The sequence below is a fragment of the Chiloscyllium plagiosum genome, unplaced genomic scaffold (assembly GCF_037043375.1).
Source record: "Chiloscyllium plagiosum isolate Xiang-an unplaced genomic scaffold, Cpla_swu_hap1 HiC_scaffold_46, whole genome shotgun sequence".
Taxonomy (NCBI): domain Eukaryota; kingdom Metazoa; phylum Chordata; class Chondrichthyes; order Orectolobiformes; family Hemiscylliidae; genus Chiloscyllium; species Chiloscyllium plagiosum.
In genome coordinates this window covers 16,264,876-16,289,666 of record NW_028270184.1, presented here as the reverse complement: position 1 = coordinate 16,289,666, position 24,791 = coordinate 16,264,876, and the positions used below count along the sequence as shown (strand labels likewise).

Genomic DNA, 24,791 nt, shown 5'->3' with positions numbered 1-24,791 from the left:
TCTGTCTGATCTCTCTCTCTCTCTCTGTCTGATCTCTCTCTCTCTCTCTCTCTGTCTGATCTCTCTCTCTCTCTCTCTCTGTCTGATCTCTCTCTCTCTCTCTGTCTGATCTCTCTCTCTCTCTCTCTCTCTGTCTGATCTCTCTCTCTCTCTCTCTCTCTCTGTCTGATCTCTCTCTCTCTCTCTCTCTCTGTCTGATCTCTCTCTCTCTCTGTCTGGTCTCTCTCTCTCTCTGTCTGATCTCTCTCTCTCTCTCTGTCTGATCTCTCTCTCTCTCTCTGTCTGATCTCTCTCTCTCTCTCTGTCTGATCTCTCTCTCTCTGTCTGATCTCTCTCTCTCTCTCTGTCTGATCTCTCTCTCTCTCTGTCTGATCTCTCTCTCTCTCTCTCTCTGTCTGATCTCTCTCTCTCTCTCTCTCTCTGTCTGATCTCTCTCTCTCTCTCTCTCTCTGTCTGATCTCTCTCTCTCTCTCTCTCTCTCTGTCTGATCTCTCTCTCTCTCTCTCTGTCTGATCTCTCTCTCTCTCTCTGTCTGATCTCTCTCTCTCTCTCTCTCTGTCTGATCTCTCTCTCTCTCTCTGTCTGATCTCTCTCTCTCTCTCTGTCTGATCTCTCTCTCTCTCTCTGTCTGATCTCTCTCTCTCTCTGTCTGATCTCTCTCTCTCTCTCTGTCTGATCTCTCTCTCTCTCTCTCTGTCTGATCTCTCTCTCTCTCTCTCTGTCTGATCTCTCTCTCTCTCTCTGTCTGATCTCTCTCTCTCTGTCTGATCTCTCTCTCTCTCTGTCTGTCTGATCTCTCTCTCTCTCTCTCTGTCTGATCTCTCTCTCTCTCTCTGTCTGATCTCTCTCTCTCTCTCTGTCTGATCTCTCTCTCTCTGTCTGGTCTCTCTCTCTCTCTCTCTGTCTGGTCTCTCTCTCTCTGTCTGATCTCTCTCTCTCTCTCTGTCTGATCTCTCTCTCTCTCTCTGTCTGATCTCTCTCTCTCTCTCTGTCTGATCTCTCTCTCTCTCTCTGTCTGATCTCTCTCTCTCTCTCTGTCTGATCTCTCTCTCTCTGTCTGATCTCTCTCTCTCTCTCTGTCTGATCTCTCTCTCTCTCTCTCTGTCTGGTCTCTCTCTCTCTCTCTCTGTCTGGTCTCTCTCTCTCTGTCTGATCTCTCTCTCTCTCTCTGTCTGATCTCTCTCTCTCTCTCTGTCTGATCTCTCTCTCTCTCTCTGTCTGATCTCTCTCTCTCTCTCTGTCTGATCTCTCTCTCTCTCTGTCTGATCTCTCTCTCTCTCTCTGTCTGATCTCTCTCTCTCTCTCTGTCTGATCTCTCTCTCTCTGTCTGATCTCTCTCTCTCTCTCTGTCTGATCTCTCTCTCTCTCTCTCTGTCTGATCTCTCTCTCTCTCTCTGTCTGATCTCTCTCTCTCTCTCTGTCTGATCTCTCTCTCTCTCTCTCTCTGTCTGATCTCTCTCTCTCTCTCTCTCTCTCTCTCTGTCTGATCTCTCTCTCTCTCTCTGTCTGATCTCTCTCTCTGTCTGATCTCTCTCTCTCTCTCTGTCTGGTCTCTCTCTCTCTGTCTGATCTCTCTCTCTCTCTCTGTCTGATCTCTCTCTCTCTCTCTGTCTGATCTCTCTCTCTCTCTCTGTCTGATCTCTCTCTCTCTCTCTCTCTGTCTGATCTCTCTCTCTCTCTCTCTGTCTGATCTCTCTCTCTCTCTCTCTGTCTGATCTCTCTCTCTCTCTCTCTGTCTGATCTCTCTCTCTCTCTCTCTCTCTGTCTGATCTCTCTCTCTCTCTCTCTGTCTGATCTCTCTCTCTCTGTCTGGTCTCTCTCTCTCTGTCTGATCTCTCTCTCTCTCTCTCTGTCTGATCTCTCTCTCTCTCTCTGTCTGATCTCTCTCTCTCTCTCTGTCTGATCTCTCTCTCTCTCTCTGTCTGATCTCTCTCTCTCTGTCTGATCTCTCTCTCTCTCTCTGTCTGATCTCTCTCTCTCTCTCTGTCTGATCTCTCTCTCTCTCTCTCTCTGTCTGATCTCTCTCTCTCTCTCTCTCTGTCTGATCTCTCTCTCTCTCTCTGTCTGATCTCTCTCTCTCTCTCTCTCTCTGTCTGATCTCTCTCTCTCTCTCTCTCTCTCTGTCTGATCTCTCTCTCTCTCTGTCTGATCTCTCTCTCTGTCTGATCTCTCTCTCTCTCTCTGTCTGGTCTCTCTCTCTCTGTCTGATCTCTCTCTCTCTCTCTGTCTGATCTCTCTCTCTCTCTCTGTCTGATCTCTCTCTCTCTCTGTCTGATCTCTCTCTCTCTCTCTGTCTGATCTCTCTCTCTCTGTCTGATCTCTCTCTCTCTCTCTGTCTGATCTCTCTCTCTCTCTGTCTGATCTCTCTCTCTCTCTCTCTCTCTGTCTGATCTCTCTCTCTCTCTCTCTGTCTGATCTCTCTCTCTCTCTCTGTCTGATCTCTCTCTCTCTCTCTGTCTGATCTCTCTCTCTCTCTCTGTCTGATCTCTCTCTCTCTCTCTGTCTGATCTCTCTCTCTCTGTCTGATCTCTCTCTCTCTCTCTGTCTGATCTCTCTCTCTCTCTCTGTCTGATCTCTCTCTCTCTCTCTGTCTGATCTCTCTCTCTCTCTCTCTCTGTCTGATCTCTCTCTCTCTCTCTCTGTCTGATCTCTCTCTCTCTCTCTCTGTCTGATCTCTCTCTCTCTCTCTCTCTGTCTGATCTCTCTCTCTCTCTCTCTCTCTGTCTGATCTCTCTCTCTCTCTCTCTGTCTGATCTCTCTCTCTCTCTCTCTCTGTCTGATCTCTCTCTCTCTCTCTCTCTGTCTGATCTCTCTCTCTCTCTCTGTCTGATCTCTCTCTCTCTCTCTCTGTCTGATCTCTCTCTCTCTCTCTCTGTCTGATCTCTCTCTCTCTCTCTGTCTGATCTCTCTCTCTCTCTCTCTCTGTCTGGTCTCTCTCTCTCTCTGTCTGATCTCTCTCTCTCTCTCTGTCTGATCTCTCTCTCTCTCTCTGTCTGATCTCTCTCTCTCTCTCTGTCTGATCTCTCTCTCTCTCTCTGTCTGATCTCTCTCTCTCTCTCTGTCTGATCTCTCTCTCTCTCTCTGTCTGATCTCTCTCTCTCTCTCTGTCTGATCTCTCTCTCTCTCTCTCTGTCTGGTCTCTCTCTCTCTCTCTGTCTGATCTCTCCTCTCTCTGTCTGATCTCTCTCTCTCTCTCTCTCTGTCTGATCTCTCTCTGTCTGATCTCTCTCTCTCTCTCTCTCTGTCTGATCTCTCTCTCTCTCTCTCTGTCTGATCTCTCTCTCTCTCTCTGTCTGATCTCTCTCTCTCTGTCTGATCTCTCTCTCTGTCTGATCTCTCTCTCTCTCTCTCTCTCTGTCTGATCTCTCTCTCTCTCTCTCTCTCTCTGATCTCTCTCTGTCTGATCTCTCTCTCTCTCTCTCTGTCTGATCTCTCTCTCTCTCTCTCTGTCTGATCTCTCTCTCTCTCTCTGTCTGATCTCTCTCTCTCTGTCTGATCTCTCTCTCTGTCTGATCTCTCTCTCTCTCTCTCTCTCTGTCTGATCTCTCTCTCTCTCTCTCTGATCTCTCTCTCTCTCTCTGTCTGATCTCTCTCTCTCTCTCTGTCTGATCTCTCTCTCTCTCTCTGTCTGATCTCTCTCTCTCTCTCTGTCTGATCTCTCTCTCTCTCTCTGATCTCTCTCTCTCTGTCTGATCTCTCTCTCTCTCTCTGTCTGATCTCTCTCTCTCTCTCTGTCTGATCTCTCTCTCTCTCTCTGTCTGATCTCTCTCTCTCTCTCTGTCTGATCTCTCTCTCTCTCTCTGTCTGATCTCTCTCTCTCTCTCTGTCTGATCTCTCTCTCTCTCTCTGTCTGATCTCTCTCTCTCTCTGTCTGATCTCTCTCTCTCTCTGTCTGATCTCTCTCTCTCTCTGTCTGATCTCTCTCTCTGTCTGATCTCTCTCTCTGTCTGATCTCTCTCTCTGTCTGATCTCTCTCTCTGTCTGATCTCTCTCTCTGTCTGATCTCTCTCTCTGTCTGATCTCTCTCTCTGTCTGATCTCTCTCTCTGTCTGATCTCTCTCTCTGTCTGATCTCTCTCTCTGTCTGATCTCTCTCTCTGTCTGATCTCTCTCTCTGTCTGATCTCTCTCTCTGTCTGATCTCTCTCTCTGTCTGGTCTCTCTCTCTCTCTCTGTCTGGTCTCTCTCTCTCTCTCTGTCTGGTCTCTCTCTCTCTCTCTGTCTGGTCTCTCTCTCTCTCTCTGTCTGGTCTCTCTCTCTCTCTCTGTCTGATATCTCTCTCTCTCTCTCTGTCTGATATCTCTCTCTCTCTCTCTGTCTGATATCTCTCTCTCTCTCTCTCTCTGTCTGATATCTCTCTCTCTCTCTCTCTCTCTGTCTGATATCTCTCTCTCTCTCTCTCTCTCTGTCTGATATCTCTCTCTCTCTCTCTCTGTCTGATATCTCTCTCTCTCTCTCTCTCTGTCTGATATCTCTCTCTCTCTCTCTCTCTGTCTGATATCTCTCTCTCTCTCTCTCTCTCTGTCTGATATCTCTCTCTCTCTCTCTCTCTCTCTGTCTGATATCTCTCTCTCTCTCTCTCTCTCTCTGTCTGATATCTCTCTCTCTCTCTCTCTCTGTCTGATATCTCTCTCTCTCTCTCTCTCTGTCTGATATCTCTCTCTCTCTGTCTGATATCTCTCTCTCTCTCTCTCTCTGTCTGATATCTCTCTCTCTCTCTCTCTGATATCTCTCTCTCTCTCTCTCTGTCTGATATCTCTCTCTCTCTCTCTCTGTCTGATATCTCTCTCTCTCTCTGTCTGGTCTCTCTCTCTCTGTCTGGTCTCTCTCTCTCTGTCTGATCTCTCTCTCTCTGTCTGATCTCTCTCTCTGTCTGATCTCTCTCTCTCTCTCTGTCTGATCTCTCTCTCTCTCTCTCTGTCTGATCTCTCTCTCTCTCTCTGTCTGATCTCTCTCTCTCTGTCTGATCTCTCTCTCTCTCTCTCTGAGTCTGATCTCTCTCTCTCATCTCTCTCTGATCTCTCTCTCTCTGTCTGATCTCTCTCTCTGTCTCGTCTCTCTCTCTCTCTCTGTCTCGTCTCTCTCTCTGTCTCTCTCTCATCTCTCTCTCTCTGTCTCATCTCTCTCTCTGTCTGTCTGATTTCTCTCTCTCTCTCTCTCTCTCTCTCTCTCTCTCTCTCTCTCTCTCTCTCTCTCTCTCTCTCTCTCTCTGATCTCTCTCTCTCTCTCTCTCTCTCTCTCTGATCTCTCTCTCTCTCTCTCTGATCTCTCTCTCTCTCTGTGTGTCGGATCTCTCTCTCTCTCTTTCTCTGTCTGATGTTGCAGGAAATTGCACCAGCTCTTCGTTAAGTTGCATTTTCGTGTTGGCTGGGTCTTCAAATAGTTAATTTACTTGAAATTCAGTTTTCTTCTGTGGGGCACGGATAAGGTAAATAGACAAAGTCTTTTTCCTGGGGTCAAGGAGTCCAGAACTAGAGGACCATAAGTTTACGGTGAGGAGGAAAGATATAAAAGACACCTACGGGGCAACGTTTTCACACAGAAGGTGGTCCTTGTGTGAAATGAGCTGCCAGAGAATGTGGTGGAGGCTGGTACAATTGCAGCATTTAAGAGGCATTTGGATGGGTATATGAATAGGAAGGGTTTGGAGGGATATGGGCTGGGTGCTGGCAGGTGGGACTAGATTGGGTTGGGATATCTGGTCAGCATGGACGGGTTGGACCGATGGGTCTGTTTCCATGCTGTACATCTCTGAGAGAACTGGCTACTCCCCTTTCATTGTACAAGTGTTTTTAAAAATAACTAATAGCCGTTTCAAGTAGATATTTCCAGATATATTGGCACCTGTGCCTTTACGATCCTTCTCAAAAAAACCAAGGACAGAATAACTTCTTTTAAAGGGGCAGCATCTTACATCTCCCCCTTTTTAAAAAAAAGAATGACTGATCAATATCCAAAGATGGCTTCATTTTAAAATTGCTTAATCTTACATTGTTAGTACACCACAGTACATATACATTGACTATAATCATGCAAACATGCAGTACTACATTCTATTTCAGTCCATTTAATCCTACCGCCAAAAACCTCCGGTTTGCATCTAAGTTTGGACAACGCATCGGCAATCACATTTTCTCATCCTGCCATATACACAATTTTCAAATTGAATGGCTGTAATAACAAGCGCCATAAAAACAGTCTGGTATTTTTGTCCTTAAATTTCCACACAAACTTCAATGGGTTATGATCAGAGTATACGATTGTCTCAGATATTCCTGGTCATAGTCATAGAGATGTCCAGCATGGAACAGACCCTTCGATCCAACTCATCCATGCCGACCAGATATGCCAACCCAATCTAGTCCCACTTGCCAGCTCCGGGCCCATATCTATCCAAACCCTTCCTGTCCATATATCCATCCAGATGCCTTTTAAATGTTGCAATTGTACTAGCCTCCATCATTTCCTCTGGCAGCTCATTCCATCCACGTACCACCCTCTGCGAGAGAAAGTTGCCCCTTAGGTCTCTTTCATATCTTTCCCCTCTCACCCTAAACCCATGACCTCTAGTTCTGGACTCCACCACCCCAGAGAAGAGACTTTGTCTATTTATCCAATCCATGCCCCTCATGATTTTATAAACCTCTATTAAGTCACCCCTCAGCTCCAGAGAAAACAGCCCCAGCCTATTCAACCTCTCCCTATAGCTCAAATCCTCCAACCCTGGCAACATCCTTGTAAATCTTTTCTGAACCCTTTCAAGTTTCACAACATCTTTCCGATAGGAGGGAGACCAGAACTGCACACAATATTCCAACAGGGGTCTAACCAATGACCTGTACAGCTGCAACATGACCTCCAACTCCTGTACTCAGTACTCTGACCAATAAAGGAAAGCATACCAAACACTTTCTTCACTATCCTATCTACCTGCGACTCCACTTTCAAGGAGCTATGAACTTGCACTCCAAGGTCTCTCTGGTAACATTAACATTGAAATGTTGTGATGCCAACACCAAGCTCAAAGTCTCCTTCTCAACTGTCGAATATTTCTGCTGATGAATGTTCAATTTCCTGGAGAGATACCCGATAGGTCTTTCTATCTTCACGTCATCCTCATGGAAGAGCACAGCATCGACAGCCGCATAATAGCCACCTTGAATAGCTTCACGTAATTAGGTGGGGCTAACATTGTGGCAGTGGTTAACAGTTTTCAGGCTGTCAAATGCCTTTTCATAGACCACTCTCCACTGAAGCATCTTACCTATCTTCAGTAATTCAGTGAGCAAAGCAGCCACACTGTGGAAATGTGGTAAAGTATTGTAAAATTCATTGAATCCAATAAATCGTAGTCCTGCTCTTTTTGTCGATGGTTAAGGAAACTCCCCAATTACCTTTGTTTTTGCATCCCGTGAACCACGTCCAACAACATGACCCAGGAAGGTAACTTCGGCTTTGGCAAAGTCACTCTTCAGCAGTCGATTGAACAATTCTGAAAAATGTTCCTTCCATGTGTGATTAAAAATCACCAATATTTAAAATTGGGTAAACTAGAAATGACCTTATTGGTTAGACTTTGAAATGAAACTGCCACATTTTTCATATCAAATGGCATGGCTTTAAACTGATCAGAGTCCATTCGGCGTTACGAAACCAAAATTGACTTTGCTCTTTCAGACAAAGGTACCTGCGAGTATCGTTGAGTAAGTCCAACTCAGTAATATAAGTTGCTTGTCCCACCTTTTCAACACAGTCTTCCAAACATGAATCAGATACGAATCTGTATCTGTGACTGCATTAACTTTGTGATAGTCCACACATTGCCATTGGGTACCATCTGGTTTTGGCACCATTATTATTGGTGAGTTTCAGTCACTGCAGCTGACTTTAAATCTGTCATCTTGGAGCATGTGTTCAATCTCCTTTTGAACCTGTGCAAATTTCAGGGGTTTAAGCCCAAAATGATGTAGCTTATTCAGATTGGCATGTCCTATATCTATGTCATGCATAATTAAGTTAGTACTTCCCAGGTTATTTCCACATATCTCGCCATGTGATAGTAATAACACTTTCAGGTCATTTTGATTTTCCTCAGGAAGGTAGCTCAATAATTTATCCCAACTTTTGATAACTTCCACATTGTCCAATTTCTTTTGAGTAATGTCAAATTCAGAATGCTCTGAACTTGGTTCTTCCCTCTGTGTTGTAACCAATAACACAACCTCCTTTGACTTTCCTTCCCTGTCAAAGTACCTTTTTGAGCATATTCACACAACACATTCTGTGAGATTTATTTCTGTCTGGAGTCCTTATCAAATAGTTCAACTCACTCAATCTACTTTTGACTTGGTGAGGTCCACTAAACCTTGATTTTAAAGGTTCACCTACCACTGGAAGTAACTAAGCGAGTGTTTGATTTCTTGTCAGCTTCCTGTTTCAGTGTATGCTGTGATACTTTTAAATGCTGTATAGCCAATTCCCCCACTTTATTTAACTGTTCCCTAAAGTTTAACACACAGTAAAACTGTGTGGTCTCTGAATTATGACTTACCAATTTCTCCCTAATCAATTTTAACGGTCCTCTCGCTTCATGCCCAAAAACTAATTTGGATTGATGGACTGAATTTGGTTGATTCATTTGGTGCTTCTCTGATAGCAGTAAGTACAAACTGAAGTCCTTTAACCCAATCATCTGGATAGTCTTGACTATAAGCCCTTAACATGGTCTCTAATATCTGATGCCACCTTTTGAGTACTCACTGTGATTCTGGATGGCATGCGGTAGATTTGAATTGATTTATTACTAAGGTGTCTATAACTTCCTTTCATGATTTTGACGTAAAGATTGACTCTTGATCTCTTTGTATCTCTGTGCAAAGTCCATATCTCGTGAAAAAGTTGAGTACCTCCCCTACAATCCTTTTAGCTGTGATATTGTGGAATGGAATAGAATCCCTACTTTGGTTCTTGAAGAGTCATAGAATCTCTACAGTGTAGACACAGGCCCTTCGGCCCAACAAGTCCACACCGACCCTCCAAAGTGTAATCCACCCAGGCCCAATCCCCTGTTTATACTAGGTTTACCCCTGATTATTGCATCTAACCTACATCCCTGAACACTATGGGCAATTTAGCATAGCCAATTCTACAAACCAGCTAATCTTTGGATTGTGGGAGAAAACTGGATCACCCGTAGGAAACCCATGCAGACACTGAGAGAATGTGTATACTCCCCACAGGCAGTCACCCAAGGCTGGAATCGAACCTAGGTCCCTGGCTCTGTGAGGCAGTAGTGCTAACCACTGAGCCACCATGCCACCCCTGGCCTTTGGAAATCTAGTGGACACATCCATTATTGTTTTATTTTAGGTAGGGGTCCTATGCGATCAATTAAGACTTTGTAGAATGTCCCCCAAATGCAGGAATAGATATTAAAGGTGCAGGTTTTATTACTGCCTGTGGTTTTCCAATTACCTGTCATGTATGAGATGTGTGGCAAAATTCAACTATATCCAGGCCAGTAAAAATGTTTTCATATTTTAGTTTGAGTTTTTCTTACCCTCCAATGACCTCTTACTGGTAGTCCGTGTGCTATCTGCAACACCTCCTTTTTATAACCCATTGGCAATACAACTTGATGAATGTCTACCCATTTCTCATCTGAGTGAAGACGTGATGGTCTCCATTTTCTCACTAAGACATCATTTTTAAGATAGTAGCACACTGAGATATATCTAGATTCTCCTCCGTGTATGCTTTTTGATACAATTGCTGTAGTTTCCCTTCTTTCTCCTGCAACTCAGTTAATTTCTCTGAACTAAAGATGTCTGCTTTGTCTTCCTCCTGCTCCTGGTTTGTCTCAACCATTTGATCGAACAGGGTGTCTGCTTGTTCCACGTCAACTTTCTTATCTGTACTCTTTGATCTCTCCTGTTTCAACTAGTGACTTTGTGACTTCGTTACCACACAGTCAGGATATGCTTTCTGTCATACTTCAGTTGCCTGAATTTCCACTGGCTTTTCAACCACGGTGGGCAGCACTCCTACCTGTGAACCAGTTAAATCGTTAGCTGGAGCTGAGAGTTTGTCCAGTACTCCTACCACGACTTCTCCATTCTTCACTGCACACGTTAACCTCACCCTCTGTAATTGAGTGCTTCATGTCTCACCGTGAATTCCCTTACTAGCACTTTTTTTGACAATAGTCCTTCAGAGGTACATATCCCATCATCTGTCAACATCAAAGATTGAGAGGATCTTGTATCTCTTAATATTGTAACCTCTTTACCTGCTGCTGCTGGCCTATACGAGTAAACTTTACCTTCGCAGGTATATGGTTTAAAAAAATTTGGCTCTTTCTCTTTAACCAACCTCCGATCAGGTTGAATATTCTGGTGCAGCTTTCCAGCCTCCACTGTGCTTTTCGTTACCACTCCAACAAAATTCACTGGCTCATCCTGTTATCCTACATCTGTCTCCCCAGTGCTTTTTCTAGCACACTAACACTGTGGCCTATTTCATTGCAGTGAAAACACCAACGCTTGTTAACTTCTCTTTCTCCTTCATGAGTTTCCTTTTTACCCTGTGGTAAGTTGTCCTTATGATCTTCACCGAAATTTATCTTTCCCTTTCCACATGAGGATTTCTCTTTTCCCCAATGTCTATCTCTCACTGATTGAAATTGATGTTGGAAGCCAGATTTTGATTTATGGGCCAAGTCATAATCATCAGCGGTTTCAGCTACTAATCTTGCCACTTTAATACTCTGCTCTTCCACATTGAGTTCTCATTACCTCAGGAACTGAATTTTTGAACCCCTCGAAAATAGTCGTCTATCTATGAGCATCATAGGTTTGCTATATTTTTAATGCCCCTATCCACCTATCAAAATTACTTTGTTTGATCCTTTCAAACCCAATTCAGGTTTGACCAGGGTCCCTCGTAGATTCCTGAAACACTGCAGGTTTCTGGCACATGCTCACAGGCAGTTAAAATGGCTTTCTTCACCTTCTCATAAGTCCCAGATACATCTTATGATAGTGATGCAAATACCTCACTAGCTCTAACTACAAGTTTTCTTTGGATCAACAAAACCCAGGTAGTCACTGGTCACTGCATTTGTTTAGCCACCTACTCCAATGAGATGAAAAAGGCTTCTACATCCTTCTCATTAGGTTTAGACAATACTTGAAAATATTTAAACAGATCGCCACCAGCTCTTTGGCTACCATGAGTTTGCTCATCCTCACTGAGCTTACCTTCAGCCTTCATCTCTATCCTCTTAAGCCAATCTTCCTATTCAAGTGCCAATTTATGAAGTTCAAACTCTCTCTCTTTCTTCCTTTCCTCTCTCTCTTCTTTCTCTCTTTTTCTTTTTGTCCTGCTAAAGCAATTCTGTCCTTTTTGTTCTACAAGGGTCTTTCATTCTTTTTCTCTTGCTTTTAATCGTAATTCAAAAAATTTAATTTCTCTCTTTTTTCTTTGCCTCCACATCATGATACTTCATTTTCAATTGAATTTTAGCCATCTCCAAAGATTCCATGGCATTTCCAGGAAATTTAAGTGCTGAGCTATTGTTGTGATTCTCTCCTTTGCTAACATAGAATAGAATAGCGCAGTATAGGCCCTTCGGCCCTCGATGTTGTGTCAACCTGTAGACCCAATCTGAAGCCCATCAACCTACACTATTCCATTTTCATCCATATGTTTATCCAGTGACTATTTAAATGCCCTTAAAGTTGGCAAGGTTGGTACTACTGCAAGCTACTACTCTCCGAGTAAAAAAACTACCTCTGACATTTGTCCTATATCTGTCACCCCTCAATTTAAAATTATCTCGCCTCATGCCAACTGTCACTATCTGAGGAAAAAGGCTCTCACTGTCCATCCTACCTAATCCTCTGATCATTTTGTATGTCTCTATGAAGTCACTCTCTTCTCTCTAATGAAAACAGCCTCAAGTCTCTCAACCTTTTCTCATAAGACCATCCCTCCGTACCAGGCAACATCCAAGTAAATTTCCTCTGAACCCTTGCCAAAGCTTCCACATCCTTCCTATAATGCGGTGACCAGAACTGTATGCAATAAGTGCGGCTGCACCAGAGTTTTGTACAGCTGCAGCGTGACCTCATGGCTCCGAAACTCAGTCCTTCTGCCAATAAAAGCTAACACACCGTATGCCTTCTTAACAACCCTATCAAGCTGGGTGGCAACTTTCAGGGATCTATGTACATGGACAGCAAGATTTCTCTGTTCATCTACATTACCAAGAATCTTATCATTAGCCCAAGACTCTTTATTCCTGTTGTTTTTTCCAAAGTGAATCACCTCACACTTTTCCACATTAAATTCCATTTGCCACCTCTCAGCCCAGTTCTGCAGCTTATCTATGTCCCTCTGAAACCTGCAACATCCTTCAGCACTATCCACAACTCCACTTACCTTAGTGTCATCCACAAATTTACTAACCCATCCTTCTACATCCTCGTCCAGGTCATTTATAAAAATGACAAACAGCAATGTCACAAAACAGATCCTTGCGGTACACCACTTGTAACTGAACTTCAGGATGAACATTTCCTATCAACCACCAGCCTTTGTCTTCTTTCAGCTCACCAACTTTTGATCCAAACCTGTAAATCACCCTCAATCCCATGAGTCCATATTTTGTGCAGTAGCCTACCAAGGGAAACCTTATCAAACGCTTTAATGAAATCCATACACACCATTTCAAAGGCCTCATCCACCTGTTTGGTCACCTTCTCAAAGAACTCAATAAGATTTGTGAGGCACGGCCTACCCTTCAGAAAACCATGTTGTCTATCCCTAATCCACTTATTTTTCTCTAGATGATCATAAATCCTATCTCTTATAGTCCTTTTCAAACACTTTAACCACAACCGAAGTGAGGCCTACTGGTCTATTCTTACCAGGGTTGTCACTACTCCCCTCCTTGAACAAGGGGACACATTTGCTATCTTGCAGTTTTCTGGCACTATTCGTGGAGACAATAAAGATCAAAGCTAAAGGCTCTGCAATCTTCTCCATGACTTCCCAGAGAATCCTAGGATAAATCCCAGCCACCCGAGGGGACTTATCTATTTTCACACTTCCTGGAGTTGCTAACACCTCCTCCTTGTGAGCCTCAATCCCGTCTAGTCTAGTAGCCTGTATCTCAGTATTCTCCTCAACAACAGTGTCTTTTTCCAGTGTGAATGCTGATGGAAAATATTCTTTTAGCGCTTTTCCTATCTCCTCGGACTTCACGTACAACTTACCACTACTATCCTTGATTGGCCCTAATCTTACTGTTGTCATTCTTATATTCCTGATATACCGATAGAAAGTTTCAGGGTTTTCTTTGACCCTATCTGCCAATTACTTCTCATGTAGCCTCCAGGCTCTTCTTAGCTCTCTCTTTAGTCTTTCCTCGCTAACTTGTAACTTTCAAGTGCTCCAACTGAGGCTTCACATTTCATCCTAACATAAGCCTTCTTCTTCCTCTTCACAAGAGATTCAATGTTTTTAGTAAACCACAGCACCCTTGCTCGACCCCTTCTTCCCAGCCTGACAGGTACATACTTATCAAGGACATGCAGTAGCTGTTATTTGAATAAGCTCCACAATTTAATTGTGCCTATTTCCTGCAGTTTACTTCCCCATCCAAAACCTTGCCTAATCGCATCATAATTGCCTTTCCACCAACTATAATTCCTGGCCTGTGGTATATACCTATTCCTTTCCATCACTAAGCTAAACATATCCGAATTGTGGTCACCACCACCAAAGTGCTCACCTACCTCCAAATCCAACATCTGGCCGGGTTCATTACCCAGTACCAAATCCAATGTGGCCTCGCCCCTTGTTGGCCTGTCTCCATACTGTGTCAGGAAACCCTCCTGCACACATTTGACGAAAACTGACTCATCTAAAGTAATCAACTATCTATTTCCAGTCAATATTTGGAAAGTTCAAATCCTCCATAGCAAATATCCAGTTACTCTCACTCCTATCCAGAGTCATTTTTTGCTATCCTTTCCTCTAATCTCTGGAACTATTCAGAGGCCTTTAGAAAACTCCCAACAGGGTGACCTGTCCTTTCCAGTTTCTAACCTCGGCTCGTACTACCTCAGTAGACGAGTCCTCAGACATCCATTCTGCTATCGTAATGCTGTCCTTGACGAACAATGCCACACCTCCCCCTCTTTTACCATCTTTTCTGTTCTTACTGAACTATCTAATCCCAGAACCTGCCACAACCATTCTTGTCCCTGCTGTATCCATGTCGCCAAAATGGCTACAACATCGAAGTCCTGGGTACCAACCCATGCTGCAAGCTCACTCACCTTACTCTGGATGCTCCTGGTGTTGAAGTAGACACACTTCAAACCACCTTCATACTTACTGGTGCACTCTTGTGATTTTGAAACCTTACTTCTGACCTCTCTACTCTCAATCTCCTGGACTCTGGAACCACAATTTAGGTTCCATGCCCCTGCTGAATTAGTTTAAACCCTCCCAAAAAGTATTAGCAAATCCCCCAGGGTATTGGTGCCCCTCTGGTTCAGTTGTAGACCATCTGTTTGTAGAGGTCCCACCTACCCCAGAACGAGTCTCAGTTATTGTTATCCAAAACCCATCATCCTCCACCGTCTCTACAGCCACAAGTTCAATTCCTCCCTCTCCCTACTCCTCGCCTCACTACGATGTGGCACAGGCAACAAACCAGAGATGATAACTCTATTTGTTCTAGCTCTAAGCTTCCACCCTAGCTCCCTGAATTTCTGCCTTACATGCCCATCCCTTTTCTTATCTATGTCGTTAGTACCCATGTGGATCATAACTTGTGACTGCTCCCCCTCCCCCTCAAGGATCCCAAAAACATGATCCGAGACATCATGAATCCTGGCACCTGGGAGGCAACACAAAACCTCCTATCTGTCCCCCTAACTATGGAGTCACCAGTGACTAATGCTCTGCTCCTCTTCCCCCCTTCCTTTCTGAGCAACAGGAACAGGTTCTGTACTGGAGACCTGTAGCCCATGGCTTACCCCAGTAAGTCATCCCCTCAACAGTACCCAATACAGTACACTTATTATTGAGGGGAATGGCCACAGGGGTTCCCTGCACTGTCTCCCGGTTCCCTTTCCGTCCCCTGACTGTAATCCATTTGCCTTTTGCTTATACCTGAGGTGTGACTGTCTCCCCGTAACTCCTCTTGATAACCCCTCTGCCTCCCAAATGATCCGAAGTTCATCCAGCTGCAGCTCCCTAACGCAGTTTTCAATGAGCTAGAATTGGGTGCACTTCCCACAGATGAAGTTAGCAGAGACACTAGTGGTGACTCTTACCTCCCACATTCTGCACATCCATTCCCATTATTCTAAATTCCCAAAGAGACTGTTGAAAAATAAAGAAAAATAGTTACCTTACCAATCTGGTGCACAGAACTCATCTTGTGGTTAGAGGATGAGGATGGGTGGGATACACTGCCTAAGTCGTGTTTCAGGTAACACAACCATCCAACTATATTACTACACTTACTCAGCAGCCTTGTGTCCTCTCCTGCTCAGCGTGCGCTCCACCTATTCACGAGATAAGTTTTTAAAAGAAGTGGTTCCTAGCAGTCCTTGCTCATCACTCCCGGATGGACGAAGGTAACTCTAACTCCAGCTTGTCTGCCAATTCCAGCAGTTTTGCCTTGTTCACCTGATGTAAGTCTTCCATCACCAGAAAACTTTGAGTAACTGAAAGAGCCATTACCACACCAAACACTGTTTAAACCAATTGAATTCAACACCCGGAACAGAAGTCACTAACACCTGCCAGTCGCTGTCTTTCAGTCCAACAGCCCTAATCCCAAATCGGAACGATAGAACAAAACCCACAAAGAGCCCCCAATCTGTTATGGATGAGGCTAGACCTCTGAAAACATTTCAAGAAGATAGCCCAGACCCTAACTTTTCTAGTTATTTTAAGCAGATATCAGGTGAATATTCCAAGAGCAATGCAATTGGTCAAATCACCAGTTTTAAACAAAATACAATTTATTTACACGTGAACAAAAGAAAACCAAATTTAGAGTACCATATCTATTTGAAAACTCAGCGATGTGAATACGCACCTTAACAAAGAGCTATTCTGATTTCCTGCAACATCCCATAACACACCCATTGGCATAAAGGTAAATTCAGGCATAGGGTTTTACAGGAGAGGAATGTCACAGAGAGACAGGATCAGCATGGAGCTGGTTCTTTAGGTCACCAGTTAAAACTAACCCAAAACTAGAAAAAAAATGCTTTACTCGGAGAACTGGCCACTCGCCTTTTTATTGTGCAAGTGTTTTAATAAAAAAACTTAAAAGCTGTTTCAAGCAGATATTTCCAGACATATGGGAACCTCTGCCTTAACGATCCCTCTTGAGAAAAGCCAAGGACAGAATAACATTGTTAAAGGAGCGGCATCGTCAGGGGTCCTAGTCTTTCAGTAAAAGGATTATCATTGATCAACCAGGTTCTTCAGAATTGGAGAGTCTGTTTTATTAAGGAGTCATAGAGGTGTGCAGCATCTGTGGTCCAACTCATCCATTCCAACTCTATGTGCTAAATAAATCTAGTCCCATTTACCAGCATTTGGCCCATATTCCTCTAAACCTTTTCCAGTCATATATCCATCCAGGTGCATTTTAAACTGTATAATTCTACCAGCCTCCACCAATTCCTTTGAGGAGAAAGTGAGGACTGCAGATGCTGGAGATCAGAGCTGAAAATGTGTTGCTGGAAAAGTGCAGCAGGTCAGGCAGCATCCAAGGAGCAGGAGAATCGACGTTTCGGGCATGAGCCCTTCTTCAGGAATGAGGAGAGTGTGCAAAGCAGGCTAAGATAAAAGGTAGGGAGGGGGGACGTGGGGAAGGGGCATTGGAAATGCGATAGGTAGAAGGAGGTGAAGGTGAGGGTGATAAGCCGGAGTGGGAGTGGGGGCGGAGAGGTCAGGAAGAAGATTGCAGGTTAGGAAGGCGGTGCTGAGTTCGAGGGATTTGACTGAGACAAGGTGGGGGGAGGGGAAATGAGGAAAGTGGAGAAATCTGAGTTCATCCCTTGTGGTTGGAGGGTTCCTAGACAGACGATGAGGTGTTCTTCCTCCAACCGTCGTGTTGCTATGGTCTGGCGATGAAGGAATCCAAGGACCTGCATGTCCTTGGTGGAGTGGGAGGGGGAGTTGAAGTGTTGAGCCATGGGGTGGTTGGGTTGGTTGGTCCTGGTCTCATCTTAAACCTATGCTCTCTAGTTTTGGATTCTGCCACCCTGGAGAAAATACCTTGACCTATCACCCTGTTTATGCCCCTTATGATTTTATGAACTTCAGTAAGGTCACGCTTCAGTGTCTGATGCTCTAGGGAAAATAACCTCAGCCTATTCAGCCTCTCCCTATCACTTAAACCTTCCAACCCTGGCAACATCCTTGCAAATCTTCACAACATCCTTCCTATAGCAGGGAGACCAGAATTGAATGCAGTATTCTAAAAGTAGCCTAACAGTACAGCGCAACATGGACTCCTAAAAGCAAGCGTACCAAATACCTTCTTCACTATCCTGTCGACCTGCGACTCTACTTTCAAGTAACTATGAACCGAGGTTTCTTTGTTCAGCAACACTCCCCAGGAGCTGAGCATTAAATATGTAAGACATGCCCTGATTTGCCTTTCCAAAGTGCAGCACCTCACATTTATCTAAATTAAAGTTATCTGCCATTCAGTGACCAGTCTGATCAAAGTCTTGTTGTACTCTGAGACAACCTTCTTGGCTCTGCACTGCACCTCCAGTTTTGGTGTCATCTGTGGAGAGAAAACACAAGTTAATATTTCTCGTCTGGTACGATTCTTTGCAACTGAAAGGAGCTAGAAAATCATCCTTTTTAATCTGTGAGCAAAAGGAGTGAAGGGGTAAATGGAACACATTGCGGGAGTACCCACAGCAAAAGACAAAAGCATTGTAGAAGGCAGAATAGATGTGATTGGCTGGAGGACAACAGCACTTGCATTTTGTATTAGTCGGCAGTTTCAGATGTTGGGTCAAAGTGCCTCCAACCCCATGTGGGTCCGATTTTATTCCCAATCATCAAAGCATCGACAAATGGGAAACGGTGGGAGGACCAGAGGCACTCTGGTCCTCCAGCCAATCAGAGCTCTCTTACTGTTTGAGTGCAGACATTAAGCAATGAGCTTTTGAAGAAGGGTCTTGGACCTGCTGAGTTTTTCCAGCAATTTCTGTTTTTGGTCTTTTGACCTTCTGCAGCTACGCATTCCTGCCCAGCAAAGCTGCTGTTGCTGCTTCTCTCCCTCTCTCTGTCTCAGTGAAGATTGATCTCCACCCAGACTGAAACTTCTATCTCTGTCCAACGCCTGTGAGCATAATACTGTCTTTAATATTCCTTTTTTAAAAAGATATTGGGTTAAATTATTGACTTTAGCAACTGATGGGAAAGGAAGTGAAGAACATCAGGAATGGGCCAGAGGGCGAAAGTGAGAACTCCAGATGTCGGAAATCAGAGTCTTAAACAGAGTGGTGCTGGAAAAACACAGCAGGTCAGGCAGCATCCGAGGAGCAGCAAAATTGATGTTTCAGGCAAAAGCCCTTCTTCAGGAAAGGGCTTTCGTGATGAAGGACTTTTGCCTGAAATGTCGATTTTCCTGCTCCTCGGATGCTGCTGGCCTGCTGTGCTTTTCCAGCACCACTCTAATCTAGGAATGGGGCAGAGTCTGTCCAGCATGGATCTGTTCAGCAGCACATTCAGGAGAATGGGGAGGGTGTATATTAGGGACAGCAGAGTGAGAATGGTGGGAGAGAGTGTTGGGGGTGGAGGTTTACAGACTTGGGGGAAGAGAGAGCAAAAAGGTATTCCAGAGAAACTAGATTTGTCTGTTCTGAGTTTCTAATCTGATTTTATTCCTTTCATAATTCTTTTTACAGGATGCTAGAAGGGTATGATTTGCAGACAGAAACCTCAAACACCATGTGCAGACAATGACTAAATTAACCAGGACTTAAATAACCGTAACTGGATAAATGTTTGTCTGTTCTGTCGGCATCAAAGGTTTTAAACATCAATTTAACTGGAAGAGCAGTGAGATGCTCACCCCAAGTAGCGTGCTGCCGCTGGAGAGAGGCTGTTCATCTGCTCTGAGTGTGGGAAAAAATTCAGTAAATATTTCACTGTGTTAAAACATCAGCGGGCTCACACTGGAGAGAGCCCATCTACCTGTTTGGACTATGGAAAAATAATCACTGTTATCCAGTCTGCAGGTGCATCAGTGAGTTCACATTGGGGAGAGGCCACTTAAGTACTCCAACTGTGGGAAGCAATTTAGAGATTTATTTGGTCTACATGAACACCAGTGAGTTCATACTGGGGAGAGCCATTCATCTGCCCTGACTGTGGGAAGCGCTTACCACAGTCATCAAATCTGAGAAAACATGAGTGAATTCACAAGTGAATACAGGAGTTGGGTCAGCTGTTAATCAGCAACAACATTCATGCTCAATCTCTAAAATGTCAAAGAACAGTTACATGAGATTGTCATCATCTACAAGCTCCCCTCCGTGTTGCACTCCATCCTGCCTTGGAACTATATTGGCTGTTCCTTCACTGTTGCAGCGTCAAAATCCAGGAACTCCTCTCTGACAGCAGTGTGAGTGCCCCTGTACTACAAGGGGCCCTGTAGTCCCAGAAGGCAGCTCACCACCACCTTCTCAAGCAGGACAATTTGGGATGGGCAATGAGTGCTGACTTGGACATTGATACTGTGCCATGAATTAATTTAAAAATGAGGGAATATCTCATCCAAGCCTGAGCCATTTTCATTTGGACAGTGAGTGAAGTGAGTGGGTCAGAGGGTTTCTTTCGGCTGGACTGGCCGCTCTCACCACTTTGCTTCCAGTGAGGCTGGTGCCCTTTAAGTCAACGGGTGCATATTCCCAAGGAAATGTTCCATAAAATCTGTGAAGGATAATTATTTACAGCCAAAAATGAAATAATGTATTTCCTTCCACTACAAAATCTACAATGAATACATGTTTCTGCCTCATTGGTCTGGTCCTATACTATAGAATCGATCGACTCAATTGATCTCTGACCATATTTACGCTCCACGTGAGCCTCCACCATTCTCTCTTCACCTCCCCCTTCAGCATATCCTTCTATTCCTTTCTCCCTCATGTATGTATCCAGCTTCTCCTTAAATATATTCCTGCTGTCCACGTCAACCACTTGCTGTCCCTTTATTCTTGATTCATTCATAGGACGAGGACAACACGGGCTAAGCAACTTTATCACCTATGTCTAATCGTCCAGAGGGGTTAAGAGTCAACCACATTACTATGGCCTAGAGTCACATGTTGGCCAGACAAGGATGGTAATTTCCTCCCCTAAAGGGCATTCATGAACTGAATAGGTTTTTCCAACAATCTGCTCTTAATACTGGACTTTTTATTGAATTCAAATCCCTCCATCTACCATGACAGGATTCGAGCCTCGGTACCCAGAACATTATCTGGGTCTCGGGATGAACAGGCCAGTGATAATGCCACTAGGCCTCTCCAATGTGGGAGAGAGTTCCACATTCTCACCTGTCATTGAGTTGAAGAGGTTTCTCTTGTATTCACTAATGGATTTTAAAGCCGTTCATCACCTTGAAGACATCCGTCAGGTCACCTTTGAACCATTTTTTCAAAAGAAAAACTTTCTGGTCTTTCCTGAGAGTTAACTGCTCTCAGCTTTGGTGTTCTTCATGTGCTTCTGTGTGACACCGTCCCCAGTGACTCTTTCCTTTTTCAAAATGGAAATGATAAATGGTGACAGTGCTGCCAATGGCAACTAACCACAGTTCGAAGTAATTTGAACATCATCTCCCCGCTTTTCAATTCTATCCCACTTGGCAACACTAAGCAGACACTGTGACAACAGATGAATGGACACCACACAACCATCACCAGACAGGGGCATTCCCTACCAGTTGGGGTATACTTCAGTGGTCAGGGATATTCAGCCTCGGATCTTCAGGTGACCATCCTCCAAGACAGACTTCAGGACAGACAACAATGGAAAGTAGCTGAGCAGAGGCTGATAGCCAAGTTCGGTACCCATGAGAATGGCTGCAACTGAGAACTTGGATTCATGTCGGCCACTACACTCTCTCTCTCCCCCTCTTCCCCCTCTCCCCTGCATGCGCACACACATATAAGTCTGTGTGGTGAATTTGTATTTTCAAAATTATACTTACAGATTTGTTCTATTTTGCTCAAAAAGTACACAAATTGTGGGCAGTCATTTCAGACAGTCAATTCATATAATATTTTGTAAATTCCACTTTGGAAGGAGACCCAGTCTGAGTCACGATTGGGATACAGACAAACTCTGACCTCACACCTTTAAGGTATTGTCTGAGCTGAAATGTCACCTTGTTTTGTAAAACCTTAACTTACCTTGAGAATGTGACTTAAAAGAAGTTTTGGGATTTACGTATTAATAAACAGAAACCTGTAACCCCTTCTAAAAGATGGAAGACTTAACAGCAATTGAAGTTTGTTAAATATATCACTTTATTTGCATCACATTAATGTTTTGCTATAAATTTTGTGTTTTATGTTCCTACCATGTGAAGAAGGAGTGGTGCTCCAAACAGGAGTGCTTCTAAATAAACCTGTTGGACTATAACCTGGTGTTGTGTGATTTGTAACTTCCTCAAGAAGCTGGGCCGCCTTGCGAGGTATGAATCGGAGCTGTCGGAAAGGTAACGAACTAGCAGCTGGGCAAGGAAGACTTCAGAAACCCCCTGGGCAGATCACCAGGCCTGAGTGACAAGATACTGCTACCCCAGGGCGAGGAGTTTGTGAGACTGGGTAGGAATGATGGATAACCTTGGGTGGGGAGCGTGCAGATCTGGGGAGTTTTCAACTCCGAGGGTGGGCCTGAGGCCATGGGGGAATAATCACTGATTGCCATCTCGGTGAGGGCAGGGCTTGTCATAGAATCATTGAATTCTACAGTATGGAAACAGGCCCTTCGGCTCAACAAGTCCACAACGACCCTCTGAAGAGTAACTCACCCTAACCATTCCCCATTACTCTACATTCACCTAACCTGAACATCCCTGAACACTATGGCCAATTAACCTAATGTGCACATCTTTGGATTGTGGGAGGACCTGGGGGAAACCCAAGCAGACGCTGGGAGATGCACAAACTCCACACAGACAGTTGCCCGAGATGATATCGAGCCTGGGTCCTTTGTGCTGTAAGGCAGCAGTGCCAACCACTGAGCCACGGTGCTGCCCCATGTCACTGGGCAACTGACCGCCATCTTGGTGAGGGAAAGGTGTGTCTTTCTTCAGGGGTGAATCAATGAGGCTTTGATTGAGAAAGAAAGCCTGGGAGGTGGGCAGGGACTATTCAGCAACACCTGCTGGAGACTCAAAACCCTGAATCAGACTTGTTGTTTTGATTCTCTGTCGGCAGACAGGAGAACTGACTCTAGGGAAAGGAGAGGGAGGGAGAAAACTAGGATTGGAGGAAAGAGGTGGGGAGATGGGTTTGGATTTCAGTCCAAAGAAGAAGGTGTGGAATTAGATTTGGGGAACAGGAGAGGATAATGTTTTTTTGAAACTGGAATTGATTTCTGAATTTCTATCCTGCACTGGCAGTGATGACTTTTGTCAACTTCTTTTGCAGCATATTAGAACAGAAGGGCAAATATTAAACACCAAGCAAATTTTTTTGTCAAGTATATAAACAATTTGGATGTGAATATAGGAGGTATGGTTCGTAAGTTTGCCACTGACAATAAAATTGGTGGTGTAGTGAACTGCAAAGACATCAATTTCCGAGTCCAATGGGACCTTGATCAGATGGGCGGCACGGTGGCACACTGGGTGGCACGGTGGCACAGTGGTTAGCACTGGGTTCAATTCCCGACTCAGGCGACTGACTGTGTGGAGTTTGCACATTCTCCCCGTGTCTGCGTGGGTTTCCTCCGGGTGCTCCGGTTTCCTCCCACAGTCCAAAGATGTGCAGGTCAGGTGAATCAGCCATGCTAAATTGCCCGTAGTGTTAGGTTAAAGGGGTAAATGTAGGGGTATGGGTGGGTTGCACTTCGGCAGGTCGGTGTGGACTTGTTGGGCCGAAGGGCCTGTTTCCACACTGTAAGTAATCTAATCTAAGATGGGCAACGGCAGATGGAGTTTAATTTAGAAAAAGGTGAGGTGCTGCAATTTATTAGGGCAAATCAGGGTAAGACTTATACTTTTAATGGTACGGTCCTGTTGAGTGTTGCCAAACAGTGAGACCTTGGAGTGAAGGTTCACAATTCTTTGAAAGTGAGTTTGTAGGTGGATAGGGTAGTGAAGAAGAAGTTTGGTACACTTGTCTTTATTGTTCAGTGCATTGAGAATAGGAGTTGGGAAGTCAAGTTGCAGCTGTACAGGATAATGATAAGGCCATTTTTTTGAATACTGCATTCAATTCTGGTCTTTCTGCTAAAGGAAAGATGTTGTGAAACTTGAAAGTGTTCAGAAAAGATTTATAAGGATGTTGCCAGGTTTGGAGTGTTTGAGCAATGAGGAGAGGCTGAATAGGCTATTTTCCTGGAAGCTGAGGGATGACCATATAGAGGTTTCTAAAACCATGAGGAGCATGACGAGGGTGAATATCCAAAGTCTTTGCTCCAGGAGTCCAAAAGTAGAGATCATAGATTTTAAAGTGAGAGGGAAAATATTTAAAATGAACCTAAGAAACAACTTTTTCATGCAGTGGGTGGGTGCATGTATGGAATAAGCTGCCAGTGGAAGTTATAGAGTCCACAGCACAGAGACAGGACCTTTGGCCCAAACTAATTCATGCCAATCAAAATGTTCATCCATGCTAACTCATTCCCTGCACTTGGCCCATATCATTCTAATCCTTTCCTATTCATGTATTTGTCCAAATGCCTTTTAAATGTTGTTAATGTACCTCAGCCCCCTCCACTGACACCTCATTCCACATGTGTACCACCATCTGTATAAAAAGGTTGCCCCTCGGGTTCCTTTTTATTCTTTCCACTCTAACCTAAACTGATGTCCGCTGGTCCTCAATTCCCAACCCTGGGAAAAAGACTGAGTGCATTCACCCTATCCACGCTTCTCATGAGTTAACATACCTCGACAAGGTTCCCCCTCAGTCTCCTAAGCTCCAAAAAAAAATCCTAGCTTGTCCAACCTCTCCCCTTAACTCTGACCATTGAGTTCAGGCAACATCCTTGTAAATTTCTTCTGTACTCTTTCCAGTTTAATAAAATCCTTCCTATAGCAAGGTGACCAACACTGGATGCAATACTCAGCAAGTGTGGCCTCACTAGTGTCCTGTATAACTGCAGCATAATTTTCCAACTTCTATGTTCAATGCCCTGACTGATGAAGGCCAGTGTGCCAAAAGCCTTCTTCACTGCCCTGTCTACCTGTGACTCCACTTTCAGAGAACCGTGCACCTGAACTCCAAGGTCCCCTTGTTCCATGACACTCTTTAAGGCCCTACCAGTCACCACGAAACTCCTACCTTGATTGAATTTCCAAAATGCAAGACGTCACATTTATCTATATTAAACTCCTTTTGCCATTTCTCAGCCCATTTCCCCAGTTGATCAAGGTCCTCCTGCAATTTCAGATAACCTTCCCCCACTATCCACGTTACTGCCTATTTTAGTGTCATCAGCAAACTCACTAATCATGCCTTGTACATTCTCATCCAAATCATTGATATAGATA

General features: G+C 44.3%; 2 long non-coding RNA genes across 3 annotated transcripts in view; one reads left to right on the top strand and one right to left on the bottom strand.

The window, feature by feature from the left end:
• Positions 1-7,554, bottom strand: part of LOC148136243 (uncharacterized) — a 24,003-nt gene extending 16,449 nt beyond the window's left edge. The window contains exon 1 of the long non-coding RNA XR_015754609.1: positions 7,393-7,554. This is a non-coding gene — a long non-coding RNA (uncharacterized LOC148136243). The remainder of the gene's footprint in view (positions 1-7,392) is intronic.
• LOC122543945 (uncharacterized) overlaps positions 1-21,703 on the top strand; it is a 39,654-nt gene extending 17,951 nt beyond the window's left edge. For both annotated transcript variants that reach the window (XR_006310195.2, XR_015754608.1), the window contains exon 3: positions 18,967-21,703. This is a non-coding gene — a long non-coding RNA (uncharacterized LOC122543945). The remainder of the gene's footprint in view (positions 1-18,966) is intronic.
• Positions 21,704-24,791: the final 3,088 nt, after the last annotated feature.